The sequence below is a fragment of the Rhipicephalus microplus genome, chromosome X, assembly GCF_043290135.1.
Source record: "Rhipicephalus microplus isolate Deutch F79 chromosome X, USDA_Rmic, whole genome shotgun sequence".
In the NCBI taxonomy this organism is placed as follows: domain Eukaryota; kingdom Metazoa; phylum Arthropoda; class Arachnida; order Ixodida; family Ixodidae; genus Rhipicephalus; species Rhipicephalus microplus.
The window spans coordinates 507,283,133-507,302,995 of record NC_134710.1 but is presented as its reverse complement, the minus strand read 5'-3'; the positions used below and the strand labels follow the sequence as shown (position 1 = coordinate 507,302,995).

The 19,863-nt window shown below is 46.3% G+C and overlaps 1 protein-coding gene across 2 annotated transcripts in view; it reads right to left on the bottom strand.

Moving 5' to 3' along the window:
* CAP (Cbl-associated protein) overlaps positions 1 to 19,863 on the bottom strand; it is a 1,014,121-nt gene that overhangs the window by 787,327 nt on the left and 206,931 nt on the right. The window lies entirely within an intron of this gene.

The following is a 19,863-nucleotide window of genomic DNA, read 5'->3' as shown; positions in this document are numbered from 1 at the left end:
GTGTGATCGGGGCCACGCGCGCGTGTTTCTCGTCACCCGCGGCGACACACGGGACAAGGCGGGGAACCGCTATACGGAGATGCTCCACAGTTACGAATCAAGAGTTGTGTGAAGGAGAGAACAGTTTGCACTGCACTCATACTGGAAAGCCTCTCGGTTCCCCTGCAAGGCTCATTCACCGACATGGCTGCCTTATAAAACGGTTTTTGTTTTCGCTGTGTCGATGACTCGCGCAAAAATTCGGGCCATAGATCTTCTGAAAGTAAGGTGGCAATAACAAAAAGAGAGAATCAGTATTCTTTACCATGTGCTTGGGACGTCCTCGTACGATTACCGCGACCGTCGAGCTCACGCATTTGTATTGTAAATATTCTTACTATGTTGCAGAGAAGTGGCATTTGGATGAGGCTCTAACTGTTCGGTTGTCAATTTTGCCACCGACATTATCCCACTGAAATTTAAACAAGCTGTGTCTGAGGGAAGTATTCTGGTTCGCGAGCACGTAAACATAGAAACGCTTCTTATGTTTTCCTACTAATGCTTGCCTAGTGTACTAATCTTTGTAATGATCTTGCCTGGGGTACTAACATTGAGAAGACATGCGTCAAAGCAAACAGAACTGTTGCATTCATTCACCGCAATCTACAGCGTTCCCCATCTACCGTTCGGCAACATGCCTACCAAACGTTTTTACGCCCTCAGGTAGAGTACGCTTCATCGGTCTGGTCCTCTCAGTAATACCTTATACATAAATTGGAATCCATCTTAAATTGTGCAGCCAACTTCGTAACTTAAAAGTTAGGAGACCTTGATTATGTCAATACCTATGGCAGTTGAACGCGGTTTGCCCGACTCAGAACAAGGCTTCCCTTGTGCTGAGTCTATGGTGAATGGTGAGTTTTTCTTATAGCGTTTTAGTACCAAACACAGACTCATGACTGTAATGTCAGTTTCACAGTTAATACAAGAGACTAAAGCAGACTGCAAACTTCTTTTAATGTTGAGTTGTTTACGAAAAGTTGAGTTTGATGATCCGATGTGACTAAGGAGTGTTTGACTTCAATCACTATTGAGCAGTGATCACTATTACTGGAGGTATCAACCACCACACTAAAAGAAATCGGAAGGTTAGAGCTAACAAACGACAAGTCTAACACAGATCTGGCATTATCTCGAATTAATGTGGGTTGCTTAGAATTTATACGTGTACAGTCATTTTTACTAATCCAGTTCTACAGAATTTTGCCTAATGCATCTGTACGGAATCCCCATGTTACATCATGTGAAATAAAATCACTCATAAATAGTGTGGCTGGTCTGCAGAAACAATGAATGGAGTCCAGAATACTTTCCTTTTTTACTCCAGTCGAAAAGTAGCTGTTCATGAAAGTAAGTGGCGCGCAACCTGGAAGTACAAGTTCCATTACTAGAACTTCGTAATCAGATGACATTGCCCGGAAGACAATTTCACTCCATGAGGTAATTCAGATGATATACAAAATGCTAATCCTCCCCCTCGTGTATTCCTATCCAAACGAAAACATTTATAATTTTGTAAATGAAAGCTTTTTTTCAGACTATAACCTTGTTTCTTGTAATACTTTAACACCTCAAAATTGTTGACAGATAATGTATGATGGATCTGTTATCGCGGCAAGAATGCAACGACAGCTCTATTGAAGGACTCGAAGGTACCCTATTTTGATGATATATAAGCAGCCGCAACTGCTTTTTCCAAAATACTATCCTTTAAAAATCATTCATTGTCAAAGGCGCTTTCACATTTTTCTTGGTTTTTGGATTAGAACTCCGATTCTTGCTGTTCAGAATCTAGTACGTTTAAAGATTCGAGCATACATCTCTACATCCTGAATATCTTGTGACCCGGAATCAGACAGATGGTCCTGCTCAGTTCTCTGTGAGTTAGTAGGTTCAATCTCCTTTTCACTGTGAGCATACAACTGAGATACAGGTGATGAATTATTTAGAGGGATAGGGTTTTTCAAGTTTTGCATAGTTGCCTTGATATACCAGATAGCTGTGAAGAAATAACTGGAGCCAAGGTCTCAGATATGTTAAGAAGCAGTGTTTCAAGGGACTTTGTTACCGCTTTCTCCACGAGTGAAGAAAGTGACTGAGTTATAGATGCATCCACAGCGAGAGGCAATTGGGCCGTAATTCCTGCATATACTTGAGTCCTGCTCTGTACTTTTGCTAGAGTTTCCTTGCGCGAGCAACCTTTCTTTCAATTATGTCAATACCTTGCAGTTTCTTAGATGCAGCAGGACAGTCAGAGTGGTCGGCTTTGCAATTCGCTTGACATAAGCAGCACGACTCCTAATTACCGTTGCAATCATTAGCACTATAATTGGGCCCGTCGAAGCGACATCGGACATTAGAGCGACAACTGTTCATGTTATGTCCTTACCTCCAGCCTTTTCTGCATTGAAGAAGGCGTGGGGCAAGCGGTTCAACTTGATAGATTAAACGCCAGGCCTTGATCTCTGAAGGATGTGATGTCGCGGCAAATGTGGCGATAACCGTCTCGGAAGGAACCCTCACGTTACTGACAAACCTGTTGCAACGATAGATGAATACAACACCTGCCTCCGAGAAAATATTCAAGATTTCTACTGGAGTTAAGCTCCACGATCTAGGCCTTTACAACAAGCAAGGTGAAGGGGAATGAAACAGCTCACAGAAGATGAGGCGAAACTGCTACACCTTAGAAGGTCCTTTATACAGGTCTGGTCGGGAGAGCAGCATAGGATGTCACCACATCCAAGCTGACGGACCTCAGTTATCTGTAGATAATTAGGAGTCACCCTGCGTAGCTCAGACTGGATGGCCTTTGGTTTCTTCATCCCAATAACTCCTTTGTTTTTTGGCATGACAGCCACAGAAACGCTGTAGATTCCGTTGCACAGGTATAAATCTAGTGCAATATCCTGTGAAAGAGTAGAAGCAGACCAGAGGGAAGTGCTCTGGCCCGGAGATGACACAGACATCAAGAAAAGTATACTTAACATGAAATAAGCTCAATCTGGGAAAATATTAGAGATACAAGTAACCGCCGTCCGCTAGCAACTTAGCACTTGCGGCCATTCAATTAGCTGTTTGGCTGGGCAGTATAAAGAAGAAGAAGGTGTTTAATGAGAAGAAGGAGGAAAGGTTGGCCTGGAAAACGAATTTCTAGCCTGCTACTCCTCATGGGGGTAAGGGAAAAGGGGAAGAAAGAAAGTGGAGGTCACAATGAGGAATGATTGCGATATAGCACTATGAGTCATTGCACACAATGTCTCGTTCGGTGTAGGACAGGCACAAAAGTTTCTACATTAGCAAATGCTCTTAAAACGGGAATCTAAATCTGTGTTGCTTAGAAATTTGAGCAGGCCCTTTAAGCTGCGTTTGGCATGATCCACACATTCCCAAGCATCCAAAAGTTTCTCCTCCTAAAAGAGTCGGCAGTATGGGTCATCTGTGAGGCGCTTAAGAGATTGTCTTTTGACTGCGTATTGAGGGCACGCGCACAGGAGGTGGTAAATAGTCTTTTACATGTGACACAAATTGAGTTAGGATTTTGATCTTGTCCAGTCTTGCATAAGTATTGTCACGTGTATGCAACACCCAGCCGTAGTCTATGTAGCTACTATCGTTTCTTGGTATTTCCTTAGTCTGAATGGAAGGCGAAAAACACGACAAGAGTCAAGCCTATAAATGCTCTCATGGCGATAATCCACATGATTTCATAGTCGTTGCATGGATGTCTTCATACCTTTAGACAGCAAGGCATTGATGTCATATCGGGAAAAGCGAATTGATATAACTTCACCGCAAGAGTGCGCCATTTTCGCTTCTGCATCAGCTTGATCGTTCCCAGGTATGCCGCAATGACCAGGAATTCATTGCAACGCAATGGTTTGTCCGAATTGAAATGCCTCATTGAGCATATTCATTATGTAACACACCGGAGGACTGTATGCAGTGTCTTGCTTTTTGTAGTTTCTAATTAGCCGAAGTGCCGGTTTGGAGTCGCAAAACAATGTCCATTTAGCTTGACTCTGCTGTAAAATGCAGCACGCAGCTTGTTGAACGCCGGTCGGCTCAGCAGCAGTAGATGATGTCCAATGAGCTATTTTGAAGCAATGATCAATTCCCACGTCAGCCACAGTGAAAACTGCTACTTGGACAGTTAGGCCAGGACATGCTATGAACAAAGTAATGAAGCCAAGTTGTGGTGAGATTGAGGTAATAACGCTGCATCCTAATAGGACCTTTGCATGAAGCCCTGTAAAGCTAGAACCGTGCTAAACAAAGCATTCTAGTTGACGCACTAACTAAACCAGGTTAATGAAGGTGACTTTATACATGAGCACGGAAAGTAAAACCATGTTAATGAGACCTTACTAGTTTGATGACTGCTAAGATCGTGCTAATAAGAATTATGATGAATAGCTCTATACTAATGACGGCTTTGCTAATTGCACCCAAGTGCCGTTTTAATGAGAACATTTTGAATGAAGACAATGATGTTCAGTATTATGTTCATTAAGCCTTTGGTAATTACTATAATCAAAATAAGAAAGCTGATGCAGCCTCTACTTGAAACAGACCAAGAAGATGAGTAGACGACCGAACTGAAAAGCTCGAGGAAGCTATAGGTTATCACAAGTTCCTCCATGGCAGTGAAAGATGAAGAAATTATCGTATACGCAAAGAAGCTATTGCTTAGCGTCCACAGCATCAAACGCTTGACAGTCACAGAGGTATCATGACAGTGACGAGTTGAAGTCGGGCCTTCTCAGAGTGAACAAGTTTGTATCAAAGTTCCCTCGCAAATTAGTTAGTTGACAGACGAAGATCTCCACTTTTGCTCTTGCCGAGGAGCAGGGCTCACGCCGCAACAACAGCGAGAGGCGTGATCCATCTGTCAGATTTATCACCAAGACTATCCACGTACTCACGCACAAGTAAAAGTGATATCACCACGCGGCTACGATGTCTCGCATTCAATTTCACCGCGCTCACGATGTATTCAATCAGAGACGCGTTGCCGCCATGATGCGAGCGCCCCTGGTGACTACCTGTGCATTTTATTTATTTGCAATATTTTATAGAAGCCATGGTGTTACACCGTGTAGAAGCGAAACGACAAGCACAAGAGAACTGCGCGTGTGCCCTTGGTGCCCTCTATTGAGTGGACATTTTCATGCTGCAGGTGGGACGAAAGAGCCTGCCCGAAAAAGGACATACGCCCATGAACACGCCTGTGGGATGCGCGTGTTGAGTTTGTAAAAACACAGCGTGACAATCAAGCTGACTGTCGTGTACTGCTAAAATAATGACTGAATGGCGGTGCTGACGTGCGCGCACGCGCTGTTTCTTTGATGACCACCACAGATGCCCAACATGCCTTTCTGTCACCACGCACCTCCTTGTAGCCATTTATATCAGCGCTACTATCACGCTATCCGCACTGTCTTGATACCATGACTGCTGTAGAGCGAGCTCGGACTTAACTTGTTTGCCCGAGAAGCTCGGGACATTCTGCATAGCACCCCAGGAAGGCGATGCCATTCGTTTGTCATCCATTCCGAATAAAATAATTGTCAAACCCTCACCAGCAACTCTACATCATGGCTGCGCACCATTGCCTATACAGCTTCCTACTGCGAAATGGCGATAAAAATCATTCGAGGCTGAGGCCCCGCGAGAAACATGCATTAAAAAACGCATACGAGAATGGCGCATACGAGATCTATAAAGCCCAAACATCAAAAACCCATAAGGAGGCAGGCGGCATCGAAGCTAAACTAGCCTTTAAAGAAAAGAGCCTACCAATGTGAAAACGAGCAGCCCCCCCCCCCCCCCCCATTCTTCTTTAAAAAAGTTAGACTCTGCCTAGGTGCTAAACAAAATTTCAAAAATGCTTGACCAAGAGCCGCGTATGTGCAAGAAACAGTTTCGACAACAAACGAAAAACAAAAAGAAAGCTTGATCACCGAAGTGCATGTCATGCATTAAATTTATAATGAAACCAACAACGGGTCAATTACAGTGCTCAAACACTGTAATTGACACGTTGTTCTTCTGACACTGCGTCAGAAGAACAGTGGCAAATGAGATTTTAACGCGACAGAGTTGAAGAGCTCTTTTCGGAGAAATTCCAGCGTCTTAGGTTGTGAGAGAAAAATCATTATCCCGTGCGTGAAGAAAACATTGAGACCGATGCGAATAAAATAAACAAGAAAACAATCCTGGGCCAGAGTGGGGATCGATGTCGGGGCAAGCAGATGTTCTACCACATGGTCACGTGTCCACTTGTCAATGCCCCGCCGCAGTCGTTTAGTGGCTAAGGTACTCGGCTGCTGACCCGCAGGTTGCGGGTTCGAATCCCGGCTGCGGCGGCTGCATTTCCGATGAAGGCGGAAATGTTGTAGGCCCGTGTGCTCAGATTTCGGTGCACGTTAAAGAACCCCAGGTGGTTGAAATTTCTGGAGCCCTGTACTACGGTGTCTCTCATAATCATATCGTGGTTTTGAGACGTTAAACCCCCCATTATGATCATCAATTGTTCACTTGTCAATACACTGAAATCAACTTAATCTGCTTGGAAATGCAGTGAAAGTGACTGTCACGCTTTTCAAATACGCGTCTTGTATACGTGCTTCCCAATACAACATGAACTATTGCAGTAATAATGCGTGATACAAGCGCCTATTGCCAACGGGTGTCAGAAAGTGTGATTATCATGATGACTTCGTGGTTTAAAAAAAACATGCTCACACGCTACTGTGCCTGTTCCCTTAAGGCCACATAGTGGATGCACAGCAAGTTTGAAAATGTTTCATGCACTAAGCATTTGCTTGTGAATACAAGCAGACTGTCCCCACGTGGGAGCGGCCCGCGGTGTCGCTCTAAGGTGTGGCACTTCTCCAGATGTTGAAATAAAGTTCTTTGTATAGTGCCGTACTAAGTGTTTGAATTGCGCACTAGGAACGAAAAATCGCTATTGCGTGCAACTCTTAAAGCCGAAGCTTCAGGATACTCTAATTTTAAAAATAATCCAATTATCATTGGAACCAAACGATAACAGAACGAAAGTGCATACCAATAAATGGGTGCCTAAAAATAACCTTCTAAAAAGAGGACTCAAAATTGCATTACAATTAGATTAAAGTTACTTCCAATAACATTCCCTGTACTTTCCGTTGCATAATTATCTCTCAGTTTTTATGAATATTCCGTGTAGCAAAGAAATTGACCCTTCTCCCCTTCACTCAAAGCAGTCTCGTCCTGGCAGACCTAAAGGTACACTAAAGTCAAATAACAATTCACGTCACAGTGAAAGCTCAATGTATGACATCATCTTAAACGACAATATTATCAACAACAGTGCTTACTTACCGAGAAATTAACGTAAATGCACATCTACACTAGTGCCGCAGTAGGAAATTTTCAAAGTGATCCCGATGACATCAAACGAACCACCTACAAATAATTGCTAGTAATCGATCTAACTGAACTAAATGAAGAACTTTCGGTGCATCAAGAGACACAATAAAATGCTGCTTGTTCATTTCTGTTTGATTCATAAAAAAAAGAACCACCGGATTTGGGGAATGGTGCCAGTGGTTCAAAAATTCAATTTTCGCGTGGTTAGGCGGGACAGGTGGTGGCATCTAGCAGTGCGCAGTTGAAACAAAAAAGCTTCTGAAATCTCGAAGCTGATGGCGAGAAATAGATCAAGGGCCATTTTTGCTGCTGTGGTTCCTGCTGCTTTCGGTGTGCTGCTACTAGCACAGCAAAGCCGGGCAATATGGTGCACGGCAACGGTGACGCGAGTCCGTCGGGTTGGTCGGCTTCTCGAGGCGGGTAATTTGAAGTGTGCTAACCAGATGCGGGCCACTAAAACGCGATTTAATTTCAAAATAGGCCCTTCCTTGGCACAAAAGTAACACTGCGACGTTTCTGGACCACCCTTTTAACAATTAACGTCGAGAGAATAAATGCCTTTAGTGTCTATATAGGGTAGTGGTCCTACTTCGCCGGCAACCACTCTGCATTTTACGCATTGTTGGCTGACACACTGAGCTCGCTGCACTTTAACAATACATTAAACTTGCACTAATAGAGAAAGCTTATGATTTACTCTTTCCAATGACACCTAGTGTTAATGCTTGGTCGCAAGCGTTACCTAATAGGAATGAAATTAGTGTGAGCAACGAAAGCATTTTCGTTTTACAAGCCTCCGTTGTACTGTGATTACGGCGAAACTGTTCAACATAGCAATGACCCGCTGGTCGCGAGATCGAATCCCGGCTGCGTCAGCTGCATTTCTGATGGAGGCGGAAATGTTGTAGGCCCGTGTGCTCAGATTTGGGTGCACGTGAAAGAACCCCAGGGGGTCGAAATTTCGGAAGCCCTCCTCTACGGCGTGTCTTATAACCATATAGTGGTTTTAGGACGTATAACCCTTCGTATCAATCATCAATAATGTTCAACATAACAAAGCGAAATTTGCTGTGCCTTTAGACAGTGTGCTAATGAAGGTTTTGTAGGGCTGTTGGCTTCTTTTCTGCAGCGCGCACGCTGAAAGCAGGGTGAGGAGAAAACACACGCATTACCCATGAGCGGGACGAGAGTCAGCGTCGCAAAAGCCACGGAGGACGGAAAATGGCTAGCCGAAAAGAAGAGAGGCGAGACGGGCCCGTGGGCTTTTTGGGGTGGGATGGTGATGGGATACGGTGACTGTCGCGCGAGGCGCGAGTGTTTTCCTTCGTTAGTGCTGCAGAGCACAGACCACGTCGGTTTGGGGCGTTCACTACGGCGAGTCGTTGGCTCAACAGCGGGTCTGGTGGCCCTGCGGCGCAGAGACGATGTCGTGGCGGATTCACACGCACGTCCACTAGGGGTGGCGCTGATTGAGTGGAAATTCGCAATAAGCGTAAGGGCTAAAAAATGAAGAGCGTCTGCTTATCTCACACGTTACGCCGCCTTGATCCAACGCTCTCGTCGCTCGGACTATAGTGAGCCTTCCGCGCACGTTCATACAACATTATTTTTGGCAGCTTATCGGCAGCGTTGCTGCAGATGTTATCACTGCCACACACGCAACACTCCTACGTGACTACGAATCATTCTGATCCCTTCTAAGTGATATGGTTCGCTGACACATTAAAAAACCCTGTATCGCTGATTGATTTCTGGGGTTTAACGTCTCAAAACCACTATTTGATTATGAGAGACGCCGTAGTGGAGGGCTCCGGAAATTTTGACCACCTGGGGTTCTTTAACGTGCAAAAACCCTGTATAGCGGCCATGTAAGAAAAGTTTTAGTGGTGGATGTTTTGAGAGTTCCGGGCGTTTTAGAGAAAGAAGGTGAGAGTTCGGAAAGTTTATTTTGACAAACACCAGCATTTGATTACACTTCGCGCATCTTTGATACGCAAATTGAAAAGTAAAGCAATCAAGGGCCCACTTCAAAGCGATCGGCATTATATATGCATACTCCATGTTTTCGGCGTAATCCAAGAAGCACTCTATGTTAAGTCAGAATTTTGAAAAAAACTCCAATTTTAAAGGAGCGCGGACACGAAGTTTTCATTATCGTTTTGTTTTTTGCGTCAAATGATAGGCCGACTCCACGAGAGCGTAGAAAGCGTGCTAGTAAGTGTGAGTGCGCGCAGAAAAGTTACAGCATGCTTTTAAAAGCTAGTTGCGGTTCTTACTGCACCCTAACGTTTCGACATAGTATGAGCAGCGCCACTAGGTGGTACTATGTGCACGCGCAAGTTTTCGTGACGCATCCTCGACCCCGCCTCGCTGCGCACCGCACGTGTAGCAACTGTCGAGGCAGGGTGGCACAACGTTACGATGACATTTTCTTTAAGGCAAAGGTTTTTCATCGACAATCCCAAGTCAGTCAACAACTGCACCTTGCGCGTGTCCGGAGTGAAGTTCAGCTACTAGAGCAACTCCCTTGGTTGGCGTCTAGTCTGCGCCCCGACCGTGGCGCACGAAGTCGACCCACGCTTGTCTCATTGCCGGATTGAACGGGAGTCGGTAGAACGTGCACTTATTGTTCCCTGTGTCACTGGCACAGCATTTCGCAGGGCGAAATATTGTCGCCAAGACAAGAAATTCGAAGTGAAACAATTTCTTTGCCCTCTCATCAGCGTATATATTGTATTCGCGGGCACGCACACTATATTCTAGACTCCACTAGCTTGCTTCACAGGTATATGCTCGATGACAGTGACTGCACGGCCACATGGCGTGAGCAGATGATCGAGAAGGTGACGCGCAAGTTGCAATTTGTTCGGTTTTGTTGCTTGACGTCATAACAACTAACCAGACTGCTGTTTGCAGTCAGCAGGATTGTTACTGGAGCCTGACATCAAGTTAGTGCAGATATCGGTAGGGCCGTGGCAAGAAAATTGGCTTTAACATCAAAATAAAATGTCTTATCAGCGTTTGCTGATAGTCACACACGATCAGAGCCCTCTCTGTATACAGAATACTTGTATGACAAACTTGCCTACGAAAAAAGGCACGAGTACCCCTTCAGCAGCCAATATTGTCACGACGCAGACACAGCAGGAGTTCGATATAGAAGAGCTCACTTTAATTAAAAATGAAAGGCGCTCGTAAAGAGGACCGGGCAAGAGCTTCGTCTTCCTCTATGGCTGTGCGAGCTCTCCTCTGCAGGTTGAATGCGGCATTTGCCTCCCTCCAGGAAGAGCATCGACCCGATGCTCGGCTACAGAATACGCGGTGTATCTATAGTTGACGTATTACGCAACTGGCTCACTGCAATATGGCTTCATCTGCACAACGTGTACGATTTCAGATTTTTGATTGATTGATTGATTGATATGTGGGGTTTAGCGTTTTCAGATTTTTTTTTTTTTGAGCTCGCGAGGAACTGTCAGGGATGACCTCATAATTCACGTCACTTAGGCGCCGTATAACATTGTAGGGACCAAAGTACTTCTTCAGTAACTTTTCACAAAGGCCGCGTCGGCGAACAGGGCTCCAGACCCACACTTTCTCGCCTGGTTGATAAGTGACGTATCGGTGTCGCAGGTTATAACGTTGTGCGTCGTAACTCTGCTGTCGGGCGATTCGCACGCGTGCTAGCTGCCGTGCCTCTTCAGCTCGTTGGGTAAAGGCTTGAACATCCGTGTCTGTATCCTCGCAGTCGTGCAGCAGCATGGCATCAAGCATTGTCGTCACTTCACGGCCATAAAGAAGACTAAATGGCGTGCTCCGTGTAGTGTCCTGCTGCGCCGTATTATAGGCAAACGTCACGTATGGTAGAACGTCGTCCCAATTTTTATGATCCACGTCGATGTACATACTAAGCATATCAGCAATTGTCTTGTTGAGGCGTTCTGTTAAGCCGTTGGTTTGTGGGTGGTAGGAGGTAATTTTTCGATGCGCTGTTCCACTCAACTCAAGCACTGACTTGAGGAGCATAGCCGTGAAAGTGGTACCTCTGTCTGTTATTATAATTCTAGGAGCGCCATGCCTCAGAACGATATTTTCAATGAAAAATCGTGCCGCTTCTACTGCGGTTCCACTGGATAAAGCCTTTGTTTCTGTGTAGCGAGTAAGATAGTCCGTAGCGACAATTACCCACTTATTTCCAGTATGCGAAGTCGGAAATGGTCCAAGGAGATCCATTCCGATTTGTGCAAAAGGCATGGTGGGCAATTGAACTGGTTGCAACAATCCGGCTGGTTTTAAAGGTGGCGATTTTCGTCGTTGACAATCAAGGCACGTGCGGACGTAATGCTTTACAGTGCCTGGAAGCTTCGGCCAGTAGTACTTTTGTTGGATTCTGGCCAATGTGCGCGTGTATCCGAGGTGGCCGGAGGTTGGCTCATCATGGCAAGCGCTCAGGATCTCATCACGAATGGATGTCGGGACGACAAGTGGGCATTTCCGCTGGGGGCAAAGTTCTTCTTGTATAGGACACCACTGCGCAAGCAGAATGATGGCAGGCTCCTTGCAAATATCTTTGGAACGCTTGTAGACTGGCCGTTAAGAAAATTAATAAGAGGGAGCAACTCACTGTCTTCTTTCTGCTTAGACGAAATGGTGACCGTGTCGACCACTCCTAAAAATGCCATGTCATCATCTTCTGAGACATCATCTTGCTTTATAGGCGACCTGGATAAGCAATCAGCATCAGAGTGCTGTCGTCCCGACTTATAGACGACCGTCATATCGAATTCTTGTAGGCGTAAGCTCCAGCGCGCTAGCCGACCAGATGGGTCCTTCAAGTTGGTCAGCCAGCAAAGAGAGTGGTGGTCGCTGACTACGTGGAAGGGACGGCCGTGGAGGTATGGGCGAAACTTCAGAACTGCCCATACTACAGCAAGACATTCCTTTTCCGTTGTGGAATAATGGGACTCGGCACGGGAAAGCGTCCTACTTGCATATGCAATCACTCTCTCGGCTGAGTCTTGCCACTGGACGAGTACAGCGCCTAAATCTACGTTGCTGGCATCAGTGTGGATCATGGTTGGAGCATCCTCGTCAAAGTGAGCAAGCACAGGGGGTGTCTGCAGGCGCTGTCGTAGACCGTCAAATGCTGCTTGTTCCTCTTCGCCCCATAAAAATGGATCATCGTCTCTCGTTATGCGTGTTAAGGGCGCCGCTATGTGCGAGAAATTGTCGATAAATCTGCGGTATAGGCGCAAAGGCCAAGAAAACGTCTTACGGCCTTCTTTTCTGTTGGCACCGGAAATTTTCGGACGGCGTCGATCTTGTCGGGGTCCGAACGAACACCTTCATGGCTCACCACATGTCCTAAGAATCGTAGTTCCTTGAAACCGAAATGACATTTCTCAGGTTTCAGCGATAAGCCAGCGGACCGTATTGCTCGAAATACTAATAGCAGCCGTCTTAGATGTTCCTCGAATGTAGGTGAAAAAACAATGACGTCGTCGAGGTATACCAGACACGTCTGCCACTTAAGGCCTGATAGGACGGTATCCATCAGTCTCTGAAATGTTGCTGGGGCTGAGCACAATCCGAAGGGCAATACTTTAAACTCGTAAAGCCCGTCAGGCGTAACAAAAGCAGTCTTTTCTCTGTCCCGTTCATCGACCTCGATTTGCCAATAACCGCTTTTCAGGTCCATCGACGAGAAGAAGCGTGCATGCCTCAGCCTGTCAAGTGAATCGTCAATACGCGGTAGTGGATATACGTCTTTCTTTGTCACGCGGTTCAGCTTGCGGTAGTCCACGAAGAAGCGTAAGCTGCCGTCTTTCTTCTTAAGTAGCACTACCGGTGATGCCCAAGGGCTTTTTGACGGCTGAATGATGTCATCATTGAGCATTTTCTGGACTTGTTCTTGGATTGCTTCGCGTTCTTTCGGTGCCACGCGGTATGGGTTTTGTCGAATTGGTCTTGCCGTCTCTTCCGTTATAATTCGGTACTTTGTCAGTGGCGTTTGATTTACCCTCGAGGTCGACGAAAAACAATCTTCAAACTGGCCGAGAATATCTAGAAGACTCTGCCTCTGCGCTGGCGATAAATATGTGCTCACGTCGACAGGCAGTGGTGTTGAAGCGGCCGGCGTCTCTGCCTGTTGTACTGCGAAGCACTCGCGGAATTCTACAATTTCTTCGAAGTATGCAACTGTGGTACCCTCTGCAATGTGTCGACGCTCGTTGCTGAAGTTTGTCAACAGGACCTCTGCTTGCCCAGACACTACACTGACGAGACTTTATTTTATTTATTTATTTTAACATACTGCAGCCCCTCTTGGGGCTATAGCAGGAGTGGGTACATCGCACAAAACCGTGCATCGAACAAGTTCAATAATGAAACAAAAGCAAAAAGAAAGAAAGAAAACATAGTAACGACGAAACCAGGTATTCGAAAGTCAACATAGAAGGAAGTGTACAGTTTTAGCGGCATGGTAAAGGGTTACATAAAATCGACCTAATACACACATCTAAGTACAAAAGTGCACTCGTACAAAGGGGGAAAGGAAACAAAGCGGTATATGTACGTAGTTTACAATAGTTGTATTTTAGAAGCAAATGTAAGCAAGTCAAGAGAGCGCACGTGGCCAGGCAACAAATTCCAACGCTCAATTGTTCGCGGAAAAAAGCTATATTTGAACGTGGCTGTGCGGGGATGATACGGGGAAACGTTAAGGGTGTGATTGCTTCTGGTCTGAGTGGGGCTTGCATATGTGACATATTTGTTTGATGATAGGCGATATGAACAGTGAATGATGCGGTGAAAAAAGGTTAGTGATTCAATTTCACGACGGGCAGCTAAGGTGGTTAGCTCTAGAGATACGAGGGCTGTGGTTGGTGAAAAAGCGCAGTCATACCTGCGACAGATGAATCGGATGGCTTTCTTTTGAACGGCTTCAATTTTGTTAATTTCGCCTTTTCGGTAAGGGTTCCACACGGAGCATGCGTAGTCGAGTGTCGGTCGGATTAGTGTTTTATACATCAGGAGTTTGGTGTCTTTCGGTGCTTGGCTGAGTGTGCGTCGAAGATAACCCAGTTTCTTAAGTGACCTTGTGCATACATATTCGATGTGTTTTGACCAGGATAGGTTACTTGTGAAAATAATGCCAAGATACTTATATTCTGTAACTCTTTGGAGGTTTATGTCAGCGGATGAGTACGTGAAATTAGACAGGGAACGCTTGTGAGAAAAGGACATGGATACTGTTTTGCGGAAATTTACGGACATCTGCCACGTTTTACACCACGCGCAAAACCTAGAAAACGACTCGTTTAGTTTTTGGTGACATTGCGGTGTGCTAATGGTGTCATATAGTACGCAATCGTCCGCATAAAAACGGATTTTAGAATTGATGTTGCCAGGCAGGTCGTTTATGTAAATCAGAAATAGCAGTGGTCCAAGGACCGAGCCCTGGCAAACTCCAGAAGTTACGTTAGATTTACTGGATATGGAACCATTAAATTCTACGAATTGCGCGCGATCTGAAAGAAAGTTTTCTATCCACTTGACCAAGGCAGGGTTACTTAATATGGCAGTTAGTTTGCATATCAGTTTAGTGTGAGATACCGTGTCGAATGCTTTGGAAAAATCGATGAAAATGGCGTCGACCTGCTCTCCGGAATCAAGTGAACAAGAAATGTCGTGAACGAATTCTGTTAATTGCGTAACCGTGCTGAAACCACTCCTGAATCCATGCTGAAACTGAGATAATAGGTTGTGTTGTTCTAAATGCTCCATGATGTGTTTATAAATTATATGCTCTAGTAGTTTACAAGAGTAGGAAGTCAGTGATATTGGTCTATAGTTAGTAATAATATGCTTTTCTCCGGACTTAAATAACGCAATTACTTTTGCCAGTTTCCATGAGCTAGGCACTATGCCAGTTTCAAGGGATTTCTGAAATATGACAGTAAGATATTTGGAAGCCCAATCGGAATAACGGACCAAGAACGCATTAGGAATGTCGTCCGGACCTTTGCATTTCTCAGTGTTTAAGTTTAATATTAGGTTGAGAACCCCCTCTTCGCTAATAATAATGTCCGGTATTGATAAGAATGAGCTTGTACTATGAAAAAGAGGAACTTCATGGTCGTCGCGAGTGAAAACAGACTCAAAAAAACTATTGAAAGCTTCGGAAATTTCCGCAGGATCATTGGTTGTTTCATCGCCAATGGAAAATGACGCTGATGCGGCATCGCGGGGCAATATTGATGACCAAAACTTGCGTGGGCTATTGGATAACAGGCTCGGTAGTTCTATCCGAAAAAAATGGTTTTTTGCGGCGTTTATTTTGACCCGGAGTTCTTCCTTTGCCTGTAGAAATCTACAGTGATCATAAGAGGAACAGCGTGACCTCGCCTGCCTCATCCTACGTATCCGACGTGAAAGATGCAAGATTTCACGGTTCATCCAGGGAACATTAGTATTTTTCTTTTTTGTTTTGATCGGTACAAATTCCAGAGCGCAAGTTTTCACCAACTGTTCAAAGAAACCAACTAAAGCATCAACATCGTTGCGTGTGGCGAGTGCTAAAAATTGTTCAAATTTATCGGCTAAACAGTCGAGGACGGAAACGTCATCAGCGCGGTTAAAATCGTGAAAGGAAGTGACCACGAATTGCCGTTTCGCAATCGAACACTGCAAGGAAACTAGGACTGCCTTGTGATCCGAGATACCGTCGATAATCTCGCATTTACACACGTTATGTAACATATTTGAACTTACAAATACCAAGTCAAGGAGTGCATTATGCCGGGTGTAGCCAGTTACGATCTGGGTAAGCCCGAAGGATAACGAAAAACTTATAAGCTCACCACAAATATGGGAGTCGCGGCCGCTGTGAGTCAAGGAAGACCAGTCAACTCTAGGGGCGTTAAAATCCCCCATAAGAACAAGATGCTTGGTGCCGAAGTTGTGCGCGTTTGCGAACTCGTTAAGAGTGTGAAACATATCAAGGCAGGAATCCGGGGGGCGGTATACGACACCAATTACGATCTGAAGTTTGTCAATGTGAAGTTTGCACCATATTGATTCCATGCCAGAGGGACTAGGCAGGACTGAGAACCGTAAGTCCGACCGAAAGAGCAAGGCTACACCGCCGCCTCGGCCGATTCGTCGATCGACACGAACCACGACATATCCGGGTGGTGTAAATTCAAAGTCATATATAGCCTCGTGGAGCCACGTTTCAGTTATACCAATGATGTGTGGGGAATATGTCGAAACGAGAGAAAGGAAGTCGGGGAATTTGCATGTTATGCTTCTTGCGTTAAGGTTAATAATAGTTAGTTTGGGTGCAGAGCTACGGGGTAGTCAACGCTGAGTTCCACGGACGAGCGGCGCACTAGAACTACCGGAAGTATTCTGGGGCGGCGATAAGCCCTGTGAAGGAACTTTCGGGGAAGTCCCAGGTTTATTTGTAGCATGGCTATGGTAACCAGAGGCCACAACTAGAACATTCGATGCGTCGTTCCAGTTGTAGCGAACGTTGTCGACAAATACATGGTCATACACTATTTTAACTGAGGAGCCATTATTGCGGAAAGTGGAGGTCGCGTCCCATAACTTCTTGCGGATAGATCGCACTCTAAAAGAGTAATCTTCTGAAATGCTGAAATCGGAGCCTTTAAGATGTTTGGCTTTCTTCAAGAGAGCCATCTTGTCATTAAAATTTAGGAGTTTCAATATGATCGGACGCGCCAGCCTTTCACGTGGTTGGCCTAATCTATGTATGCGCTCTACGCGTGGCATTTCTATTTTCATTTTCTGCGTGACGAGTACAGACACACTAGACAGTATAGATTCGCCATTCTCGCCAGCGTCCTCTGGAAACCCGCGTAAGATAATATTATTTCGCCTGGATTGATTTTCGAGCTCGTCTATTTTGAGGCTGAGCTGTGCAAGTGTTTTACTCGCCGAGGCACCTTCAGCGCGTAAGGCTTCGCACGCAGTTTTCCCCTCGCAGACAGCTGTCACAGACTCGAGTGCCGCCACCCGTGATTCCAGCGCGTCGAATCTTGCGTTGAATTGTGTTTTTATGTTTGCTATATCACTAGCAATTTGATTTTGGCTTGTGAGTATCTGAGAAAGCATAGATAAAACGGTAGTGTTTTCGGGCTCGTTTTGCGTAGCATGGGCTGACGGAGTAGGCAGTGTAACCGCCTCCGAAGATGTATTTGAAGTTGTCCTAGATCGCGTAGCGGGGCCATCTGAGTCTTTGAAAGGTTTATTTTTAGAACCAGGGCCAGGATTTAGTTCGACGTCACCACTCAGGTGGCAAACATTATACAATGCATGCGAATATAGCGACACAACACCAGGTGGGCAAGTGAGCAGCAGCAAGAAACGATCGTCAGATCTCAAGCAGTATGCATGGTTTAGGTAACGTACCTGTGCAAAGAAGACGAAAGGATTGAGCATGGTGCTCGAGCTGCTGCCGCCTTGCCCACTGGTGAAGCACAGTGCAGCCAGGACTTTTATACCCGCAGTGGAAGACGTCACATGCCAGTGACGCTCGGTGACTGGGTGATCAGTAGTGACGTCCTCGCTTTGGTGGGCGCGCAAACTGTCAGCTGAAGTGCTGCCGAATCCAACGATGCTATCAAGCACGGGTAGCGCATGATAGCTTAAGAGCACGCCGTCGGTGAGGTGCACACGCAGTTTCGGAGCGTCTGTCGATGCCGTAGCAGTGGATCGCGTCGTTTCCAGCGTGGTGACACTGTGCAACCATGGTCCGGGCAGGCAGCAGGCAATCTGTGCAAAGAAGACGAAAGGATTGAGCATGGTGCTCGAGCTGCTGCCGCCTTGCCCACTGGTGAAGCACAGTGCAGCCAGGACTTTTATACCCGCAGTGGAAGACGTCACATGCCAGTGACGCTCGGTGACTGGGTGATCAGTAGTGACGTTCTCGCTTTGGTGGGCGCGCAAACTGTCAGCTGAAGTGCTGCCGAATCCAACGATGCTATCAAGCACGGGTAGCGCATGATAGCTTAAGAGCACGCCGTCGGTGAGGTGCACACGCAGTTTCGGAGCGTCTGTCGATGCCGTAGCAGTGGATCGCGTCGTTTCCAGCGTGGTGACACTGTGCAATCATGGTCCGGGCAGGCAGCAGGCAATCTGTGCAAAGAAGACGAAAGGATTGAGCATGGTGTTCGAGCTGCTGCCGCCTTGCCCACTTCTGGCAATAGCGATTCCTCGAGAGAGTAAAAGCGTCGATATTTGTTCCGCGACACCTTCTCCACTATGCTGCGTGCTACACGTGACAGAGACGAGGCGGCATAACAACGGTGGCATGGTCACGTCGTCAATCACGTGCATGGGCTTGCGCTGCAGCACTGCGCTATGGTCCGCTGAGAAGGTCAGTACACCGTCCGGTATATTTATAATGGCACCGTACTCCCGTAGGAAATCCATACCCAAGATGGCCTGTTTACAACACTCAGAAAGAATAACGAAGGTTGCCACAAATGATGAATCCCCGATCTTGATTCGTGCGGTGCACTTTCCGGTAGGTGTCAGCAGCTGGCCTCCGGCTCCTCTAATTTGCGGCCCCGTCCATTTCATTTTTACCTTCTTGAGTTGGTCGGCCAGATTCGCACTCATTATTGAAAAGTCCGCACCAGTGTCGACCAGTGCGGTCACGTCGTGACCGTCAATTGAAAGTGTAATGTCGGCGGTGACAATCTCGTCTTTCGTCGGTTCATTCGAAATGTGCGGCACTTCATGCGGCGGTAATGGGGGATTTTCAAATCTTCGGCAATTCGCAACCTTCCCCCCTAAAGTCGCTGCTTTTAGTTTCCCCGGCGTGGACTGGGAGACCTTCCTCTCGCCATGTCCGTGGTGCTACCCCTATTAGATCGGGGAAAATGACCTGGGGAGGGTGAGCGTGACCGGAACCCAGGAGAAACGTCTCGCGGGATCGTCGCGCTCGTTTAAACGTTGCGTCTTACGTCGAAATAGCGCCGAGGGGTAGTGGACGGAAATACTTGATACCCGGCAACGCGATGAGGACAATACCGCACGATGTGGCCTGCTTCCCCACAATGGAAACACAGGGGCCTGTAGTCAGGGGTACGCCATATGTCGGTTATGCGGAGTTGGGGTCGCATCGGCATCGACGTTTCCCTGTAGTACCAAGGCACTGTCGGCGGCTGTTGCTGGTGGTACTGTTGAGGTGGTGGCACGTTAGATCTAGGCTGTCGACAAAGAATATCTGCATATGTTGGCCTAACTATTTCAGTGATCGGCTTGGGAAGTGAAAGCGCTTGCCTTATTTCTTGGCGAACAACTTCTGTGACCGACGCAATCGCGCAGTCATTCTGTGTGGCGGCGAGCTTCTTCACCTCTTCTTGTACAATTTCG